Source organism: Orcinus orca, chromosome 9, assembly GCF_937001465.1.
Source record: "Orcinus orca chromosome 9, mOrcOrc1.1, whole genome shotgun sequence".
Taxonomy (NCBI): Eukaryota; Metazoa; Chordata; class Mammalia; order Artiodactyla; family Delphinidae; genus Orcinus; species Orcinus orca.
In genome coordinates, this window is record NC_064567.1 from 74,738,710 (window position 1) to 74,760,473 (window position 21,764).

Genomic DNA, 21,764 nt, shown 5'->3' on the forward strand with positions numbered 1-21,764 from the left:
TGATAAGCAATTTCTGATTTAAAAAACACTGCTGATAGCAGGGATGGCCAATTTATCTATTGTCTTGACCAAAAAACAGCCCATATTCCCTGACATAGTTGTCTCTCTAGCTTAGCGTCTTTCGGAAAGAGGTTTATGATAAAATAGGAAGGAGTATCCCCTAAGGACCATGGAATAAGTTTTGCAGGCTGTAAACTGCATGGTCCCCAGGGAGTGCTACTCACAGTGGAAACTCACTTAATGGAGCCCCTGGAGTTGTGTAGTGTACAACCTGTGTAACTGTACACGGCAGACCCCCCTGCTTCCACCAATGACACCAACCATATGAACTGAATAACAAATGGCACTATTGGAGCCTTCTCACTTCTCACTGTTTGAGGCACATTTGCAGACAGAATATTAAGATTATAGTTAGACACAAGCTCTGAAAAGAAGAAATGAAGCATTGACATAAAGGAGGGGAAAAAAAAAAAAGCAAGAGCTGTCTCTGAGTTTGCATTGCCTTGAATGTTCACAGCCTCCTGTCGCCTTTCTAGGAAGTGCCCCCGTTTGTCGCTGGGGTTTTACAGCCAATTGGGGAACTAGTTGAAAAACCCTGGATAGAAATAGAAACTCAACAAGAAGTGAAACCAAGCTCCATCCAAGAATGAAACCACAACCAATCACATGAGATGCCCATGTCATCACCTGGCCCATGAACAGGCGAGCAGATCTACTGATGATCTGGTCCAGCCGCCAGACAGCTGCATTCATCCCTGTAAGTGACAGGACGGAAACACTGCAACTCAGTGCATGAGTCTCTCCTCCTGGTGAATTTAATGTCATGTATTTGCTAGATTTGTGAGCCCGCACTGGGTGAATGGCAGTGAAAATAGGAAAGATCCCTTTTAGTCTGACTATAGATTAATCATAGGATTTTCAACCTGGAAAAGACCTTTGAGATCAGTTCTGTTGGAATTTGAACAATTAACCAATGAGTAAACTGAGGGCTAGAGAGATTAGGTAACTTGGAATTATTCCAACTCCTGTCTCAGCACTCTTTCTATCACATCCCACTGTCCGAACAACAATAGTATTAATAGCCATTATGACTCACACGTTGACAGGGCAGAGAGGGAAAAAACAGGGGACGAAGGACAGAAATAGTTGAATACTCTTTGCCACACGCATAGTTCTAAGCCTTCTACACATATTCATCTCACTCAACCCTCGCAACGACTCTAAGGGGTCCGTAGTATCTCCCTTTTACAAATTAAGAAACTGAGACATAAAGAAGTGAAATTAATTAAGGTCACAGGGAAGGTAAATGGTGGAGCTGAGATTCAAACCTAGGCAGTCTGACCCTAAAGCTTATTCTCTTAACTATTCCACCATCATTAACATATTTACAAGATGATTTTTAAAATTAGAATAAACCTCAGATCTGAATCTGTGCTTTATTTTAGATTTCTTTAAAATTAATTAACAGCAAGCAGGAAGATTTTCTTTTACCCAGAGACAGGACACTTTCAACACCATGTCACCTGGCTTGTACCCACATAGCTGTTTTATTTTGGGTGTTGTTATTTAAGCCACAGTACATCCAAATAAGTGCAGTTTAGAAGAAAACATGATTATAAGGGGGTTCTACACTTTGTAAGGAGTATATTTTAATAGAGTCCTCTGTAATAGCTTCCTTTATCTTGGCTATCAACTCTCATAAACGTTTTCTAGCCAAGAGTACCAACTGCACAAATATAGGGTAAGACAAGATCTCCTGCTTTAGTTTGGCAATTTGAATATCTCACAATGAAAATGATCCAAGTTTTATAAATGGAAGAAAAAATAAAAAGATGCCAGATTCTTCCATTTAGCTCCATTATTGAAAAAAATGATTCTACCTCTCATTACTAGTGATTAGGTGATAATCAAGTCACACTTGGGGATGAATTTTCTGGGGAAAGTAGAAGCTTATCACAGACAAAAATTAAGAAATCTTTTAATTCACTTATTTTTCAAATCTAAAATGACCAAAGAACCTCTGTAATATATTCAGAGGGATTTCTCTCCCGAAAGTATGGTCTATATATCCTTTTGATAATAACAGTCTCATCCATTTCTTACATGCTTCCCATGTGCAGATATAGTGCTAAGTGCTTTACAAATCCTGTATGTCACATAATCCTTCCCAAAAGTGAGCTGGTGGCAAGGTGGGGGGTTGTCATAATTTCTCTCATTCTACAGATGAGGAAAGTAAAGTCTAGAGAAGTTAAGTAACTTGCAGCTGGTAAGAGCCATAGCTGGTTTTAGCTGCATTCAAATGCAGGTCTCTTTGACTCCAAATACCTTCTATTAAATGCTACTTTCCTGCCTTTCTCGGAGCGCTAATTGTCTCATCAACTCTGTTCACTAAATCAAGCCTACTTCTCAGCAGATTAGAGAACATGTGATGCCCTGTTATATCCACAGCTCACCAGCCAGCTGGCCTCTGTTGTCACCTGTGAGGCTTACAATCCAGTCCTTCTGAATGGTGTTGGTCAGTGCTGTGCTGGCCAGGTTCGCCAGGGCTGCCAGGGTGATCACAGCTGTGAAGCAGACCACTGAAGGAAGGAGGGTAAACCGAGCTTGGAATCCAGGGATAGATAGACTTTCTCAGCCCATTGTAATACATACGGTTACTTACCTGACAGTTTGAAGAGCATCTAAATGAACCCAAAGACTTTTGAGAGAAAGAGTTTCAATGCAGGTTTGAAGCCAAATGTTGTTGTATTTATTCTCAGCGTTTTCTTCTTCCCACCCCAGTAGCACCAGATCCGGTGCTAATGTGTACCTTGCAGACAGAGACTCTGCTGTTCTATTGCCTTCATGACTGTGAGATTTAGACTCTGACTAACAAATTAGGGGTAAGGAGAACACTGGTGAAAGATTAGCCAGATCCCAGATCAGTGAGCAGGGCCATCCAGAGATGACTCACTGAAGGGCATTCTGGTCTTGCCTGTGACATTCACTCTCACAGCACAGTGGGGAGATGGCAGACACTCACAGTGAACCAGCCTTGCCATACTTGCTCCAGCTCCCTTCTGTATGAGAACACAAGCATCAGGACCGCACAGCCGGTGGTGATAGAGGCATTCTGAGTGAAGAGCAAGACATGACCAACTGCAAAGGGAAACAATATTTATTCTTGGTTTTAAGAGACAGGTTACAATTACATCATCGTTTAATGCAGAGTGACTGCAGTTGACCAAACCCCTGTGCCAACCAGGGTTATCATTCCCATCAGCAATCATAGGCTGAGTAGGAAGCAAAGAGCAGGCTTGTGTGCTCACTAAAGGCAAAGCCTTTACAACCAGAAGAAGAAGAAGAAAAAAAAGCTGGGTTTTGCAAGCAAATGAAAACATGCTTTGAGAGTAAGACGATATGAAAAGCAAGATATTAGATAAATCAAAGCACTTACATTTTTCTACTGATATATCACACTCTTCTTTAATTTGTGACTGAAGTTATCAACACAGCCTAAGGACCAACAGTCCAGATTTTAAATAAGTTAGCCTTTTCAGTGCTGTGCTTTCAGAGAATGCCTTGCCAAACCTCCTGGGTGAAATGAAAACAATCAGGCTGACTGGTAATCAAAAGACTTGGAAAAACTTGGGAAATCCTACATTCTTCTTGGGTAAAGGAAGGTTAAAGAGATATTAGAGGGAAAAGCTAAAAATGGATTGACATTTGAACAAATAAGTCTCCAGATAGTAATTCCCAGTTTAGACAGATTACTTGGTATAAAAGTTATCTTTTACACATAGAAATTGTCTTTAATAGAAATTACATGAGTATATTATACATAGGTAATACCAGAGTATTAAAATGAAACATGTTTTTAGGAATTTAATATTAAAAATCTGTGATGGATAAATATCTAAAAACTACAATAAAATATTTTAAATATAGTACCAGAGAATGACAGAAAGCTGGATACCGCTTTTTCTAGTTTTTAAAACTTATGCCCTGTCAGTATTAAGTTCATATCTGTATTTTATTTCACTAAGTAAACCAAAAAAGCTAGTGAGGTCATAATTTACCATATCATTATATATGTATTACCTTTTTTTCTTGGTTTCCTGTTGATCCAATCACCAATTAATACCCTAAATATTAATACAGATCCAGCTACCACTAAGCCAAACACTGCTGTTAGTAGAAGATTGTATCCATATAATTTTATCAGGACCACAGATATGGCAAAGTGCCACATTCAGTCTCCCTGCAAGGCAGTAGAAGCAAAGCATGTTTTAATCATTGACCTAAAAGATGGAACAAAGTTAAAATCCAGAAAGATGCATTTCTCTCAAATGCCATGTAATATGCAGAATTTAAAACCAGAATGTCCAAAGTTACACTTTTATGTAGTACAAGTATAACATTTTTTTTTTTTTTTTTTTGCGGTAGGCGGGCCTCTCACTGTTGTGGCCTCTCCCGTTGTGGAGCACAGGCCCCGGATGCCCAGGCTCAGCGGCCATGGCTTACGGGCCCAGCCACTCTGCGGCATGTGGGATCTTCCTGGACCGGGGCACGAACCCGTGTCCCCTGCATCGGCAGGCGGACTCTCAACCACTGCGCCACCAGGGAAGCCCATAATTTTTAATGCAATACAATTATACTTTAAAAAACTGAACAGAATGTTATTTTAAAATCTTAAAACACCAAAAAGTCAAGAAGCCCAGGAGAGAATGTCAGATGAACACTTGGAGAACATGAGAAGCCCAAGAATTAAGCCTAGGTTACCCTGAGGTATCTGCTGATTCAGAAGAAACAACTGTGAAACAGAACTGCAGTTTTAGCAGCCTCAGAAAGTCAGAAGATGGAAGTCTATGCTCACCAAAGACAAAGATAAAAATAGTTCTTACTTTAGGCTGAGCTATAACTCCACGCTTAGGGTAAGTCAGAGTAAACTACAAGTAAGCTAACCATTGCATGGACTTGTAGTCCAGCTTTACCTCATCTGATGACCCAGAAAACCTCAAGCCTTGAGCTTGAATTAAACTGGTTCCAAATGGCTACTGCTCACTATGCATCTGGGAGAAGCAGTAAAATCCTCTCTAAAAGAAAATACTATCATCTTAGGCTTCAAAATACTTCTACAATAATTTTATTTTTATTTATTTATTTTTTGGTATGTTTAATATTTATTATAATAATTTTAAAACACAATGCCCAGCACACAGTCAAAGATAACCAGTCATATAAGGAAATGAAACACTATGAGCAAAATCTACAATAAATAACATACAATAGAAACAGACCTATTGAGACTTCAGATATTTAAATTACCAGACACAGGCTGTAAAATAATAATGCTTACTCTATTTAAAGAAATAAATGCCAATTCTGACAATCTGAGCAGGGAATTGGAAACTGTAAAAAATGATGTGGTCAGTTTGAAAAAGAACTAAAGAGAAATTCTAGGACTGAAAAATATAGCAATAGAAATTAAAATTTAAAATTCAATTGATAGGTTCAATAGGAGGTTATAATTAAAGAAAAATTAGTTAACTGTAGATATGTATGAAGAAAAACCCACAATAAAACACAGAAAGACAAACTGAGGGAAACATGGTAGGAACAAAAATGAAAAAGGAGAAAAAGAAACATATAACAGGCCAGACAAATAGAAAACACAAAATAACATGGTAGATTTAGCGTAAATATATCATAAGCTACCAATAAGTATAAATAAACTAAATGTTCAAATTAGAGGATAAAGAGTGACAAACTGGATTCAAAAATACAGCTAGATGCTATTTACAAGAGACACATTAAAACAAAAGAATAAGAAAGATTGAAGAAAATGACAGATAATTAACCGAAAAGAATCCATGTCACTGAATTGATACAAAAGTAGGCTTTAAGGCAAAAAAAGATTACTGGAAATAAAGAGAATCATTTCATAATGATAAAGGCTTAATTGATCAGGAAGATATAAAAATTCCAATTTTGTATGTACCTAATAACCAGGGCTCAAAATATATGACTCAAAAATCTGTAGAGTTAAAAGAAGAAATAGACAATCATTGTGGGAGATTTTAACTCACCATCTCCCTCTTGGTAATTGATAGAATAAACAAAAAAATATAAATATATAGTAAGAATATACACTTATATATATCTTATATGTTATATATGTGTGTGTGTTCTACGTAAAGGTTACATAAAAAACAGTGCACTTGACAACTTTAGAATACACTTGCTTTTTAAGCACATGAAACATTCGTACAAATCAACAAAATGACCAGATAATGGATCTTAGAGCAAATCTTATTTTCAAAATACTGAACCATACAGAGAATGTTCTCTGACCTCAAGGCAATTAAGCTAAAATCAATAAGAAAGAAAATCAGAAATTCTTCATATGTTTGTAAATTAAGGAATTCGTTTCTAAATAATCCATAGGTCAAGCTGGCAATCAGAAAGGACATTATAAAATATTTCAAACAGAGTATATCAACTTGTCAGATGCTATTGATATACTGTTTAAAGAGAAATTTATAGTTTAAAATGCATATATTAGAAAAGAAAGGCTGAGTTTAATGAGCTAAGTATCTATATTAAAAAGTTAGAAAAGGAACAGCAAATTAAACCCAAAGAAAATAGAAGAAAAGCAATAATAAAGGTAAGAGAAGAAATCAATGAACTAGGAAAATGAACATACAATAGAAAAGCTTAATAAAGCCAAAATCTGGCTCTTTGGAAAAACTAATAAAATAAACTGTGGTTTATTATGCAGTGAAATACTACACAGCAATAAAAAGTAGCAACCCAGGGCTGTTTGCAAAAACATGGGATTACATACATAATGTTGAGCAAAAGAAGAAAGATAAAATAGAATATATACGGTAGAACTTCATTTATGGAAAGTTCAAACTAAACTTGAAATTAACTCAACTATATCATTTAGGGATGCCTACATCAGTGGTGAAACTATAAACAAAAGCAAGGAAGTAAATGCCAGAAAAGTGGGGCTCCTGGCTACTTCCCTTTGTGAGGAAGGGGTATAATTGAGAAGGACCCTATGAGGGACTTCTTGGGTGCTGGCTACATCCTAGCTTTTGACTTGAGTGGTGGTTTCATGTATTCACTTTATAAGTGTTTGTTATAATTGTTCCATATATATATGTATATATATACATGATGCACTTTCCTCTATTTGTGCTAGAGTTTGTAATTCAAAACATTTTTTAACAAAAATATACACACATTTTGCATCAGTTATTTCGAGACATTCTAATTGTCTATTACAGTTCTCTTAACCATTCAAAATATATTAATTTCATTTTGATTCATCTTACCCGTATTGATAAGGCACAGCTTACATAAATCAAAAATCTTGGACTGATGAGGTAGGTCAAAGTTGCTCCTAAAACACATATTTCCAAATGATAAACATTATGAAATAGTAAAAAAAAAAAAAAATTATATATATATGTATATTTTTTTACTATTTCATAATGTTTATCATTTGGAAATATGTGTTTATATTTCTTTAAAGCAAATTTTGCCTGTTAACTCAGAGAAAGTGAAATCCTGTTTGGCATGAGTTTGCTTTCAGACACTAGCCTGGTGCGAAATAAAAACACAGGCAACAGAAAAGCACATGGTTTTGTTCAACAAGTGAGAGGATTCTCAGGGCTTCTGCTTTGTTTTCTTTGATTTATTTGCCATTGAGTGACCACTAGGGAAATATTTAACCATATCCCTTTTCTCGTATCTAGAGATGGAGTCAGAGAAGTAAGCAAGCCATTGCACTGAGATATGTGCTTTAAAGGAAGTAGCCCAGAGTGTGATGAAGAACATAGAAATGGCAGCCACTCAACCTGGGAAGGCAGAGCAAGTACTTCAAGGGGACGTTATCCCTCAGCAAAATCTGAGGGCCAAGAGGGAGTCACTAGGAAGGAGGTTTGAGGGTGGAGCTAGCTTTCTAGGTCAGGAGAACCATGGGTTCGAAGGTCTGGAGAAAAGAGAGAGCAAACTGCAAACAAGAAAATCCAGAGGCTGGGGTGTAAAGTACCAAGTCAGAGAGAGTAGGAAGTGGGGAGGATGAAGCAAGTGCAGGGGAGATCCCTTCTTTCCAGAAAGAATAGGAAAGAGAGGCCGATCATTAAAGCCACTGGGCTCCTCTGTGGATGCCCAGCTGCAGGGGCCTCATCTCTGCAGGGGCCTTTCAAACACACCCACTACACCTGCTGAGCTGCGGGTCTGTCTCAGCTCTTCACCCAGGAACCCTCTCCTGCTTCCCTCCTACCCATCTTGACCATCATTCTTTATTCTCACCTTTCTGACAACCTCACCAAAATAGCACCTGATCCCCATCTGTGCCAGCCACTGACGTCCCAGTCTTTCTGGTCTCTCGCTGCAACCTCCAGTGTGTCTTCCTCATTTTAGAGAGCCCTGCTAAAGCCCTTTTCATCAGCTCCCACCACCCTCCACCTACCTGCATTGCTATAACTTCTATACAGGCTACCACCAATTTAAACAACCCTCCTCCAGAATAGCCCTGATATAGTAACAAGAATTCCTTGCTTCCTTCCTTCCGTCCTTCCTTCCTTCCTCCCTTCCTCCCTCCCTCCGTTCCATCCCTCCTTCCTGCCAGCCCTCTTTTATGTATTCACACATTCAAAACTTAATGAGCATCTACTGTCTTTCAGGTATTCTGCCAGGCACTAGAGATAAAGTGGTAAAAAAAAGTTAGGGTTCTCACTCTTCTGTTATCCAGGGATAACAAACAACAGACAATGACTCACAACCTAGTGTGATGAGTTTCCTGTTAGACGGGGGTGGGTATCACCCAGTCACTCCACAAGCCAGTCATGGAGGAACTATGGCAGGTCACTTAGGAGGCTTTCTGGAACCCAAAGGGCAACAGAAGGCACTGAGGAAGGCTGTCAAAGTTGGTCATACCATCTCCTGACACAGGAGCACCACCCAGCCACGCAGCTCAGTGCTGGAAAACTAGTGCCTTGGGTCCTTCACATGTGCAGATATCACCAACCCTGTGGCCTTTCCCCAGGTGCACCTCCACTCTTCACCACCTCAGCAATGCCTGAGGCATCAGCACTTTGCTATCCACATCACAGCCCAGCAATGGACAAATCTTCCAGTGACGGTTACTGCACTGAAGAGCAGGGTCTTTGGCTGGTAGCCCAGTCTGCTCTAGGACGGCCCTGCTGGCCCCCAGCTACTAGCAAGAATTTGTTGCGAGCTGGCCCCTCACATCAGGAATTCTCTGGATTGTTATTCGATCTTCCATCTGGCCCAGTGAGAGGAGAGGTTCTGGCCGGGGGTACATTACTCGCCATTGGCTGATCTCCCTTCAAATACGTTATCACTAAACATAAGCGGGGCTTTAGGCTGCCCACCCTCACACTGTGTTTTTCTCATCCATTTACTTTCCTACTTTCCTGATTTCTCTTCTCTCTTGGAACATTTCCCACCCTCACTCTGCGCTGATAGCCTGTTTGCTAAGCCACTAAAGATATAAAAGCAGTGGAAGAGGACTTCCTTCACTTCCCACCATTACACCTTCCCACCTGCCCACACCTGTGGCTCCACCTTTACCTCCTGTTTCTATGGGCGCCCAGCAAAGCCACTCCTCACCACACCTCTCTCTCCCATCCTCCAGGACATTGATCCTTTTTTTTTTTTTAAGTGATGTGCCCTTACTATATTTAAGTTAAAGAGAAATGTTTCAGACTTCCCTGGTGGCACGGTGGTTAAGAATCCACCTGCCAATTTAGGGGACCCAGGTTCAATCCCTGGTCCAGGAAGATCCCACATGCCACGGAGCAGCTAAGCCCGTGTGCCACAACTACTAAGCCTGCGCTCTAGAGCCCGCGAGCCACAATTACTGAGCCCGCATGCTGCAACTACTGAAGCCTGTGCACTTAGAGCTCCACAACAAGAGAAGCCACTGCGGTGAGAAGCTCGCACACCACAACCAAGAGTAGCCCCTGCTCGCCACAACTAGAGAAAGCCTGTGCACAGCAATGAAGATGCAGTGCAGCCAAAAATAAATAAATAAGAATGCAAAAAAACACTGGAGAGAATCACTGAAATATTTATCCTAAGCGTTAAATCTAAGTTTGGAGGTAGAATAGTCACGTGGCTTCTATCAGCAATGGGATGTCTCCCAGGGGTCACCGCAGGGAGACAGGCAAGCCATAGGCTACAGTGTAGCCCCAATAAAATACTTGAGTCAGGGACACTGGGTGGGGGGATGGGGTTGGTGCTGGTTGACATAGTAGAGAAAAGGGGGCTCTTGGGCCTGCTCCAAGCCAGCCCTGCCACAGAGCCCTGATGTAGCAGTCAGTGTCACAGTCAGCCACAACCAGAAGGTACCCAGAAACAGGGGACAGCCAGCCATGATATACCTGAGCACAATGCCAGCCATTAACACCAAATGCTAAATCATCAGACAAATGTGCCATTGTGGTCTTGAGGGACATCCGGACACGCAAAGACCTTCTGGCCCAGGCCAGGCAAGGCTATGTCTGCCTCCCAAGGACACATGACTACGGCTCCCAGTGATGGTTAGGCGGCTATTATTGGTCTGGGGATTCATTTTAATCCATCTACAATGAGTGTGCAGCATTCTTTCTAAAAGAAAGCCTACTTTGGGGCCAAGGGCTAGGGAAGAGGACAGGAGGGAACTCTAGTTAGGACTATTACTTGCTCTGATCAGAACTTCCATTTAAACAGCCCAGATGTCGAGATTATCTTAGATTGGCCTCACACAGGTTGGGGAGAAAGTAGAAGTTAGAACAATTGCTGAAAGCTTCTGGTTTTCTCTTTATTAAGTCTGATGACTCAGACTGAATTGGGGCTTTTTGCAATAGGCAAGCACATCCTTCTTACACAAATGAGAGAACATGTAACTCACCTATCACAAATCCTTGCAAAGAGAGGACACTAGATCAACTGTGGCTAAAAATAGGATGAGCGGTAGTATATATTCTATCCTGCTGCCTAATGTCCATCACAATGAGGACAAGCTTTAAAAGCAAACTGTATATTGAAATGTATTATAAAACTTGAAAGTGAAACAAAAGATAGATTTCAAGGCTGGTTAGAGTTTCTATTTCACTGGACTAAAGAGACCCTGTCCAGGAAGACAAGAAAGCTAAAGTCTCTTTTGGGCACCATTTACTTTCCTGTTAAACAGCAACAGGATATAGTGAAGAATGAATTTTGGTTCTACTTTCATTTAAAATCATTTCTGTTACCTAGTAAAGCAGAACCATATCCTCTCTAGAGAAAAAGAGCATATGTTTAACACATGGGAAATAGCTGCCATTTCCCCTTTTTCTGTTAACAGAACGTCAATCTTGCTCTGGGAGACAGTGCATCCCTAGCCCCAGGGGATGAATCACAACTGATGTAAGTCACTTATTGTGATGGCATTTCCCAGACCCCCTGTAGCTAGGATTGGCCTCTGACTGTTCTAGCCACTGAGGTGGAAGGAGAAGTCTCCTGGGGGCTTCTGGGAAAGATTTTGCTTTCTTTTTCTTTTTTTGCCAACATCTATTTTTTTTTTTAATTATACACATACTAACAGGTGTGAGATGATATCTCTTTGTGGGTTTTTTTTTTTTGAAGTATAGTTGATTTACAATATTTCAGGTATACAGCAAACTGATTCAGCTACATATATATATATACATATATATATATATGTATGTATATATATATTCTTTTTCAGATTCTTTTCCATTATAGCTTATTATAAGATACTGAATATAGTTCCCTGTGCTATTCAGTAGGTCCTTGCTGTTTATCTACCTTCTATTTAGTAGTGTGTATCTGTTTATTTCAAATTCCAAATTTATCCCTCCCCCCAACCCCAAGATTTTGCTTTCTGATAAAAGAATCAAGTGCAAGAGGAGAGTTTGCTTTTGCTCTTCCTCACCCATCGCTTTGCCTTTGACTGTGGCTGTGATGCCTAGAGCTGTAGCAGCGGCCTCGCAGTCATAAACTGACACTGTCAGAAGCCAGTGGGCTGAGGGCGACAAGGCAGATGGGAAGAACCGCCGGGGCCTTGAAGGCATCACTCAATTGCTGAAACAACCCTGACTGGATAACTTGTACACTTCTTGTTTAGTAAGTAATGAAGGTTCTTTGAGATTCAGACCTTGCCAGTTGAGTTTTCTTTTGCTTGCAGCCAGAAACATTTCCAACTGATACACAGACCTCTAATGACTTGTTCAATGACTGCCCATATACCCAGTATCGAAATTTCACTATTGCTAATATGTACCATATTTGTTTTATCTCTGTGTGTATGTGTATTTTCAATATATGTTGAAATTAAGTTATCGATATCATAACTTACCCCTTCAGCACCTATCTCCTAAAAGTAAGCACATTTCCCTTCATGACTACAAGGCTATTCTCTCTCCTAAAAATATTACTAATTCTCTGATAGTATCTGAGAGCTAGTCCATATTCAGTTTCCTTTATTATCCCTCAAACATCTTTTTGTAGTTGGCAAAAACTTCCATTTAAATGGTACAATGGGACTTGGGGTTTTGTTTTACTTTTTCTTCTTCTTTGAATCAAAAAGAAAGATCGGGACTTCCCTCGTGGCGCAGTGGTTAACAATCTGCCTGCCAATGCAGGGGACCCACATTCAAGCCCTGGTCCAGAAAGATACCACATGCCGCAGAGCAACTAAGCCCATGTGCCACAACTACTGAAGCCTGTGCACCTAGAGTCTGTGCTCCGCAACAAGAAACAATGAGAAGGCCGCGCACCGCAACGAAGCATAGCCCCCGCTCATCTCAACTAGAGAAAGCCCGCGTGCAGCAACGAAGACCCAACGCAGCCAAAAATAAATAATTATTTTTTTAAAAAGATTAATTTAAAAAATATATATAAAAAATAAATTAAAAAAAAAAAAAAGAAAGATTCATCACCCCCTCCTCCTGCCACGACAGAGTTTCATTCTTCAGCCCATGATGGCTTCTGAGCTCAGGAGAGCCTGGCAAGACTTGAATAAAGCTTTGGAATTAAGACTGTAACAAATCACCTCAGCCATACATCCTTCAAAAGCGTTGTAAGAATTCCCATTTGGAAGCTTATTTGGGCTTGGGTTCCTGGTTCCTCATGTTCTTATCGATCAGACTTTGAGGCAAAGGACTATGGACACGAGTGTGGAGTCAAGCTCTCTGTGCGGCAGGCTGCTCTGATTTGGGGACCTAACTTTATTCCCCCTCCCCAAATGACCCTCCACATCCCACTCCACAATTTACATGTTAACGGTGGGACAAAATGAACAGGGGATGGCATTTTTTACCCCCAGTTGTAGTAATTACAATACTAATCGTGTATTTGAACTACTCAACACCCTTTATAGTCGACACTCCTTATAAACATAATTAGGAAAAAATTCAGATGCACCCACACTCTGAGAGAGATGGGTCAACAAAGCTAATTGTTTTGTGACATGTAAATTAATGAAATCAACAGTGGTTTTTGCAGAACATTGTTGCGTAAAGGACAAATGTTGCTTGATTATCTTTGTTTATTTTTTTTAACTTCCAATTTTACTTAATTAAAACCATTATGAGAGATCGGTTCAAGATGGCAGAGTAGAAGTACGTGTACTCACTCCCTCTTGCGAGAGCACCGGAATCACAACTAATTGCTGAACAATCATCAACAGGAAGACACTGGAACTCACCAAATAAGGTACCCTACATCCAAAGACAAAAGAGAAGCCACAATGAGATGGTAAGAGGGGCGCAATCACAATAAAATCAAATCCCATAATTGTTGGGTGGGTGATTCACAAACTGGAGAACACTTATACCACAGTAGTCCACCCACTAGAGTGAAGGTTCTGAGCCCCACATCAGGCTTCCTGGGGGAGCCTGGGGGTCCGGCAATGGGAGGAGGAATTCCTAGAGAATCAGACTTTGAAGGCTAGTGGGATTTGATTGCAGAACTTCGACAGGACTGGGGGAAACAGAGACTCCACTCTTGGAGGGCAAATGCAAAGTAGTGTGTGCATTGGGACCCAGGGGAAGGAACAGTGACTCCATAGGACACTGAACTAGACCTACCTGCTAGTGTTGGAGGGTCCCCTGCAGAGGTGAGGGGTGGCTGTGGCTCACTGTGAGGAAAAGGACACTGGCAGCAAAAGTTCTGGGAAGTACTCCTTGTTGTGAGTAACTCCCAGAGTCTGCCATTAGCCTCACCAAAGAGCCCAGGTAAGCTCCAGTGCTGGGTAGCCTCAGGTCAAACAACCAACAGGGAGGGAACCCAGCCCCACCCATGAGCAGTCAAGCGGATTAAAGTTTTACTGAGCTCTGCCCCACCAGAGCAACACCCAGCTCTACGTACCACCAGTCTCTTGCATCAGGAAACTTGCACAAGCCTCTTAAATAGCCTCATCCACCAGAGGGCAGACAGCAGAAGCAAGAAGAACTACAGTCCTGCAACCTGTGGAACAAAAACCACATTCACAGAAAGATAGACAAGATGAAAAGGCAGAGGGCTATGTACCAGATAAAGAAACAAGGTAAAACCCCAGAAAAACAACTAAATGAAGCAGAGAGAAGCAACCTTCCAGAAAAAGAATTCAGAATAATGATAGTGAAGTTGATCCAGGACCTCAGAAAAAGAATGGAGGCAAAGATCGAGAAGATGCAAGAAATGTTTAACAAAGACCTAGAAGAATTAAGGAACAAACAAACAGAGATGAACAATACAATAACTGAAATGAAAAATACAATAGAAGGAATCAATAGCACAATAACTGGGGCAGAAGAACAGATAAGTGACCTGGAAGGCAGAATGGTAGAATTCAAGCCATGGAATAGAATAAAGAAAAAAGAATGAAAAGAAATGTAGACAGCTTAAGAGATCTCTGGAACAACATTAAACACAACAACATTCTCATTATAGGGGTCCCAGAAGGAGAAGAGAGAGAGAAAGGACCAGAGAAAATATTTGAAGAGATTATAGTCGAAAACTTCCCTAACATGGGAAAGGAAATAGCCACCCAAGTCCAGGAAGCGCAGAGAGTCCCAGGCAGGATAAACCCAAGGAGAAACACACTGAGACACATAGTAATCAAATTGACAAAAATTAAAGACAAAGAAAAATTATTGAAAGCAACAAGGGAAAAACGACAAATAACATACAAGGGAACTCCCATAAGGTTAACAGCTGATTTCTCAGCTGAAACTCTACAAGCCAGAAGGGAGTGGCATGATATATTTAAAGTGATGAAAGGGAAGAACCTACAACCAAGATTACTCTACCGGCAATGATCTCATTCAGATTAGGCGGAGAAATCAAAAGCTTTACAGAGAAGCAAAAGCTAAGAGAATTCAGCACCACCGAACCAGCTCTACAACAAATGCTAAAGGAACTTCTCTAAGTGGGAAACACAAGAGAAGAAAAGCACGTACAAAAAGAAACCCATAACAATTAAGAAAATGGTCATAGGAACATACATATCGATAATTACCTTAAACGTGAATGGATTAAATGCTCCAACCAAAAGATACAGGTTCGCTGAATGGATACAAAAACAAGACCCATATATATGCTGTCTACAAGACACCCACTTCAGACCTAGGGACACATACAGACTGAAAGTGAGGGGATGGAAAAAGATATTCCATGCAAATGGAAGTCAAAAAGAAAGCTGGAGTAGCAATATTCATATCAGATAAAATAGACTTTAAAATAAAGAATGTTACAAGAGACAAGGAAGGTCACTACATAATGATCAAGCGATCAATCCAAAAAGAAGATATAACAATTATAAATATATATACACCCAACATAGGAGCACCTCAATACATAAGGCAACTGCTAACAGCTATAAAAGAGGAAATCGACAGTAACACAATAATAGTGGGGGACTTTAACACCTTAATTACACCAATGGACAGATCATCCAAAATGAAAATTAATAAGGAAACACAAGCTTTAAATGACACAATAGACCAGCTAGATTTAATTGATATTTATAGGACATTCCATCCAAAAACAGCAGATTACACTTTCTTCTCAAGTGCACATAGACTGTTCTCCAGGGTAGATCACATCTTGGGTCACAAATCAAACTTCAGTAAATTTAAGAAAATTGAAATCATATCAAGCATCTTTTCTGACCACAATGCTATAAGATTATAAATGAATTACAGGGAAAAAAACATCACAAACACATGGAGGCTAAACAATACGTTACTAAATAACCAAGAGATCACTGAAGAAATCAAAGAGGAAATGAAAAACTACCTAGAGACAAATTACAATGAAAACATGATGATCCAAAACCTATGGGAGACAGCAAAAGCAGTTCTAAGAGGGACGTTCATAGCAACACAAGCCTACCTCAAGAAACAAGAAAAATCTCAAATAAACAATCTAAACTTACACCTAAAGGAACTAGAGAAAGAAGAACAAACAAAACCCAAAGTTAGCAGAAGTAAAGAAATCATAAAGATCAGAGCAGAAATAAATGAAATAGAAACAAAGAAAACAATAAAACTAAAAGCTGGTTCTTTGAGAAGATAAACAAAATTGATAAACCATTAGCCAGACTCATTAAGAAAAAGAGGGAGAGGACTCAAATCAATAAAATTAGAAATGAAAAAGGAGAAGTTGCAACAGACACCACAGAGTACAAACCATCCTGAGAGACTACTACAAGCAACTCTATGCCAATAAATTGGACAGCCTGGAAGAAATGGACAAATTCTTAGAAAGGTATAACCTTTCAAGACTGAGCCAGGAAGAAATAGAAAATATGAACAGACAAATCACAAGTAATGAAATTGCAACTGTGATTAAAAATCTTCCAACAAAAAAAAGTCCAGGACCAGATGGCTTCACAGGTGAATTCTATCAAACATTTAGAGAAAACCTAACACCAATCCTTCTCAAATTCTTCCAAAAGATTACAGAGGAAGGAACACTCCCAGACTCATTCTATGAGCCCACCATCACCTGATACCAAAATCAGACAAAGATACTACAAAAAAGGAAAATTACAGACCAGTATCACTGATGAATATAGATGCAAAAATCCGCAAAACTACTAGCAAACAGAATCCAACAACACATTAAAAGGATCATACACGATGATCAAGTGGGATTTATCCCAGGGATGCAAGGATTCTTCAATATACGCAAATCAATCAATGTGATATACCATATTAACAAATTGAAGAAGAAAAACCATATGATCATCTCAATAGATGCAGAAAAAGCTTTTGACAAAATTCAACACCCATTTATGATAAAAACTCTCCAGAAAGTGGGCATAGAGGGAACCTGCCTCAACATAATAAAGGCCATATATGACAAACCCGCAGCAAACATCATTCTCAATGGTGAAAAACTGAAAGCATTTCCTCTAAGATCAGGAACAAGACAAGGATATCCACTCTCGCCACTATTATTCAACATAGTTTTGGAAGTCCTAGCCATGGCAATCAGAGAAGTAAAAGAAATAAAAAGAATACAAATTGGAAAAAAAGTAAAACTGTCACTGTTTGCAGATGACATGATACTATACATGGAGAAAGACACCACCAGAAAACTACTAGAGCTAATCAATGAATTTGGTAAAGTTGCAGGATACAAAATTAATGCCCAGAAACCTCTTGCATTCCTATACACTAATGATGAAAAATCTGAAAGAGAAATTAAGGAAACACTCCCATTTACCATTGCAACAAAAAGAATAAAATACCTAGGAATAAAGCTACTTAGGGAGACAAAAGACCTGTATGCAGAAAACTATAAGACACTGATGAAAGAAATTAAAGATGATACCAACAGATGGAGAGATATACCATGTTCTTGGATTGGAAGAATCAACATTGTGAAAATGACTATACTATCCAAAGCAATCTACAGATTCAATGCAATCCCTATCAAATTACCAATGGCATTTTTTACAGAACTAGAACAAAAAAATCTTAAAATTTGTATGGAGATACAAAACACCCCAAATAGCCAAAGCAGTCTTGAAGGAAAAAAAAGGAGCTGGAGGAATCAGACTCCCTGACTTCAGACTATACTACAAAGCTACAGTAATCAAGACAATATGGTACTGGCACAAAAACAGAAATATAGATCAATGGAACAGGATAGGAAACCCAGAGATAAACCCACACACCTATGGTCAACTAATCTATGACAAAGGAGGCAAGGATATACAGTGGAGAAAAGACAGTCTCTTCAGTAAGTGGTGCTGGGAGAACTGGATAGCTACATGTAAAAGAATGAAATTAGAACACTCCCTAACACCACACACAAAAAGAAACTCAAAATGGATTCGACACCTAAATGTAAGACCGGACACTATAAAACTCTTAGAGGAAAACATAGGAAGAACACTCTTTGACATAAATCACAGCAAGATCTTTTCTGATCCACCTCCTAGAGTAATGGAAATAAAAATAAACAAATGGGACCTAATGATACTTAAAAGCTTTTGCGCAGGAAAGGAAACCATAAACAAGACGAAAAGACAACCCTCAGAATGGGAGAAAATATTTGCAAATGAATCAACGGACAAAGGATGAATCTCCAAAATATATAAACAGCTCATGCAGCTCAATATTAAAAAGATAAACAACCCAATCAAAAAATGGGCAGAAGACCTAAATAGACATTTCTCCAAAGAATACATACAGTTGGCCAAGAAGCACATGAAAAAGCTGCTCAACATCACTAATTTTTAGAGAAATGCAAGTGAGAACTACAGTGACATATCACTTCATACCAGTTAGAATGGTCATCATGAGAAAATCTACAAACAACAAATGCTGGAGAGGGTGTGGAGAAAAGGGAACACTCTTGCACTGTTGGTGGGAATGTAAATTGATACAACCACTACGGAGAACAGTATGGAGGTTCGTTAAAAAACTAAAAATAGAATTATCATATGACCCAGCAATCCCACTACTGGGCATATACCCAGAGGAAACTGTAATTCAAATACACACATGCACCCCTATGTTCACTGCAGCACTATTTACAATAGCCAGGTCATGGAAGCAACCTAAATGCCCATCGACAGACAAATGGATAAAGAAGATGTGGTACATATATACAATGGAATATTACTCAGCCATAAAAAGGAATGAAATTGCGTCTTTTGTAGAGATGTGGATGGATCTACAGACTGTCATACAGAGTGAAGTAAGCCAGAAAGAGAAAAACAAATATCATATACTAACGCATATATATGGAACCTAGAAAAATGGTACAGATGAACCGGTTTGCAGGGCAGAAATAGAGACACAGATGTAGAGAACAAATGTGTAAACACCAGTGGGGGAAAGTGGCAGGGCGGGGTGGTGGTGTGATGAATTGGGAGACTGGGATTGACATATATACACTAATATGTATAAAATGGATAACTAATAAGAACCTGCTCTCTATATTTTTTTAAAAAGCCATTATGCTCAGAAGAACTTGACAGCATCATATCGCTGATGTCAATGCGGCAGTATTGCCTCCGCAGGGGCAATGTGCCCCCTTTCTCAAGTAGAGCTTACTAGAATATGTGTAACTGGAGACTTACCTAAACGACTCTTCTCTCTCTTCATCTGCCTGGTGCTTGCGGTTCTAGTCCCTTTCTCCTCATTTCCAGAATTTTCGGTGTCATTTAATTCTCCCACCATTACTACATGTTGGGAGAAAACGATTTCAAATAATGAAAAATATATTTTAACTGGTCATAAAGTGGTAGAAGTCAATGTGTTTTAACTTAATTCCATTGGATTCCTCAAAAACCATTAATATTTCATTCATTTTAACTGCAGAAAGTTAACTGTATAATCTGTTAGAAGGGCCTTATTGCATATGAATAAAGTCATAGCAATTGCTTGTGAAAGTTAGAGGTTTATTATTAATGCTCAAAACCCATTATTCTGGGGGAAACATTCAGCCAGCTCTAATCAGAGACTCACAAACTTATCGCACCCAAAAAATGGTTAAAGATATGTTTTGACTAAATTATCTGTGTCACCATTCAACCCAGGAACAATGGTGTAAGTAATTTCTCCCTCTTTAACATGTTATTTTTCCAACTTTTTCAAAAGGGCACATTTCTTAAGCTTGAAATAACTAATGCAAGTCATAAATAAAAAGTTTTGTTATGTTTTCACAAACATATCCCCAAGAAACAAACGCTTGCTTCTGCTAATTACTATTTTACCTCTAAAAGGAGTGAAAGCAAGGAATTTCTAAAATTTTAACATTCTGCTTACCGAACATAGACAACAGGAAGGTTTGGATGCCCCCACTGGACTCCCAGAGACCGTGTAGAAAGGATGAATCACAAAGCAGTGCCATGAACAGCTTGGGAACCACATCTGGGCATTGCTACCATGGGCCGCTTTGTGCAGAAAGTGTTAGACATGCAAATGTTTCCTGTGGGCTGTGGAAAGAGAGGCCAGCAGTTTCTGCCACCTGTGACCTCTCAGCACAGTGTGCTCTGACAAGGCCCTTCTGGGGCTGTAGGGTGCTGCACCTTGCCTCTCCTGCCTCAGCCTGGGCAAGGACAAGAGATGTCCAAAACATCCCTGTCATAGAAAAATCTAGGACACACGCAGGAACATTCGTTAAGATTCTTTTTTGTTTTGATTTGTTTTGTTTTGTTTTGATTTTGGTTTTTTTTGGGGGGGGGTTGGCCACACCACATGGCTTATGGGATCTTAGTTCCCCGACCAGAGACGGAACCTGTGCCGCTGCAGTGGAAGTGTGGAGTCCTAACCACTGGACCGCCAAGGAATTCCATCGTTAAGAATCTTAAAGAAGAAAGTTTGATTTTGTGCTTGGAAATATATCAGAAATCACTTAGAGGCAAACAAGAGCTGGCCCTCTGCAGAGTTGAGCAGCCACCCGTCTCCAGATGCCTCCATGCTTAAAGTGCTCTCTTGGGGCTGGGGCTTTCCAGGCCTTTCCAGGCAAGGCTGCCCAGCATCTTTCTCTTTCTCCCTCCAGGTTTTGAACCAGTGATGCTCACCTGTGGTGTCTCATTCTCTCGGCAAACCGTGCTGGCTGGGCCCTGCACACATGAATCCTAGGAAAGGTTAATGGCAAGCCCAAGTTTGGGGATGGTCCTCTTGGATTGACTGACCCTCTTTCCAAGAGCGATGCCAACTTAACCAAAAAGATTCCATTTATAATGGGAATTTCAGGACTCAGTATTTTTTCTTGGGTTGAGGAGGGTGGGATCAGGGATGTCTCTTGTTCTTTGGTTCAGAATGGGTAACATTTAGTAGCAGCTGTGGCCCAGCAAAACCTCTTTTTTGTTATTTCTGTCCCAAGAACTTAGAGCAGGGTTCCCCAACCCCTGGACAATGGACCCGTACCTGTGCTCAGCCTTTTAGGAACCGGGCGGCACAGCAGGAGGTGAGCGGCAGGCCAGCGAGCGAAATTCACCTGCCGCTCCCCATCGCTCCCCATCGCTCGCATTACCACCTGAACCATCCCCCACCCCCCCACCCCCATCCATGGAAAACCTGTCTTCCATGAAACCGGTCCCTGGTGCCAAAAAGGTTGGGGACCTCTACCTTAGAGCACTGAGTACAAAATCCTTCAGATCCTCCTGATTCACTTCAGTAATGACCTGTAATACTTCTCTCAGACAGGCTCAGATTCTTGGGACCATCTCCCTGTTTAGTCCATACATCTTGTTTGCAGTGACTGGCAGAGAGTTAGTTGAGAAATCTATGATAACAAAGGTTTTACTGTATAAA

General features: G+C 40.0%; 1 long non-coding RNA gene across 1 annotated transcript; it reads right to left on the reverse strand.

Moving 5' to 3' along the window:
• Positions 1-6,965: 6,965 nt before the first annotated feature.
• LOC117203933 (uncharacterized) lies at positions 6,966-21,449 on the reverse strand. Its single transcript, XR_007479276.1, has 3 exons — positions 19,583-21,449; positions 15,503-15,549; positions 6,966-13,721 (listed from the first exon to the last, which is right to left on the reverse strand). It is a non-coding gene; the product is annotated as an uncharacterized LOC117203933 (long non-coding RNA).
• Between the last annotated feature and the right edge of the window lie 315 nt (positions 21,450-21,764).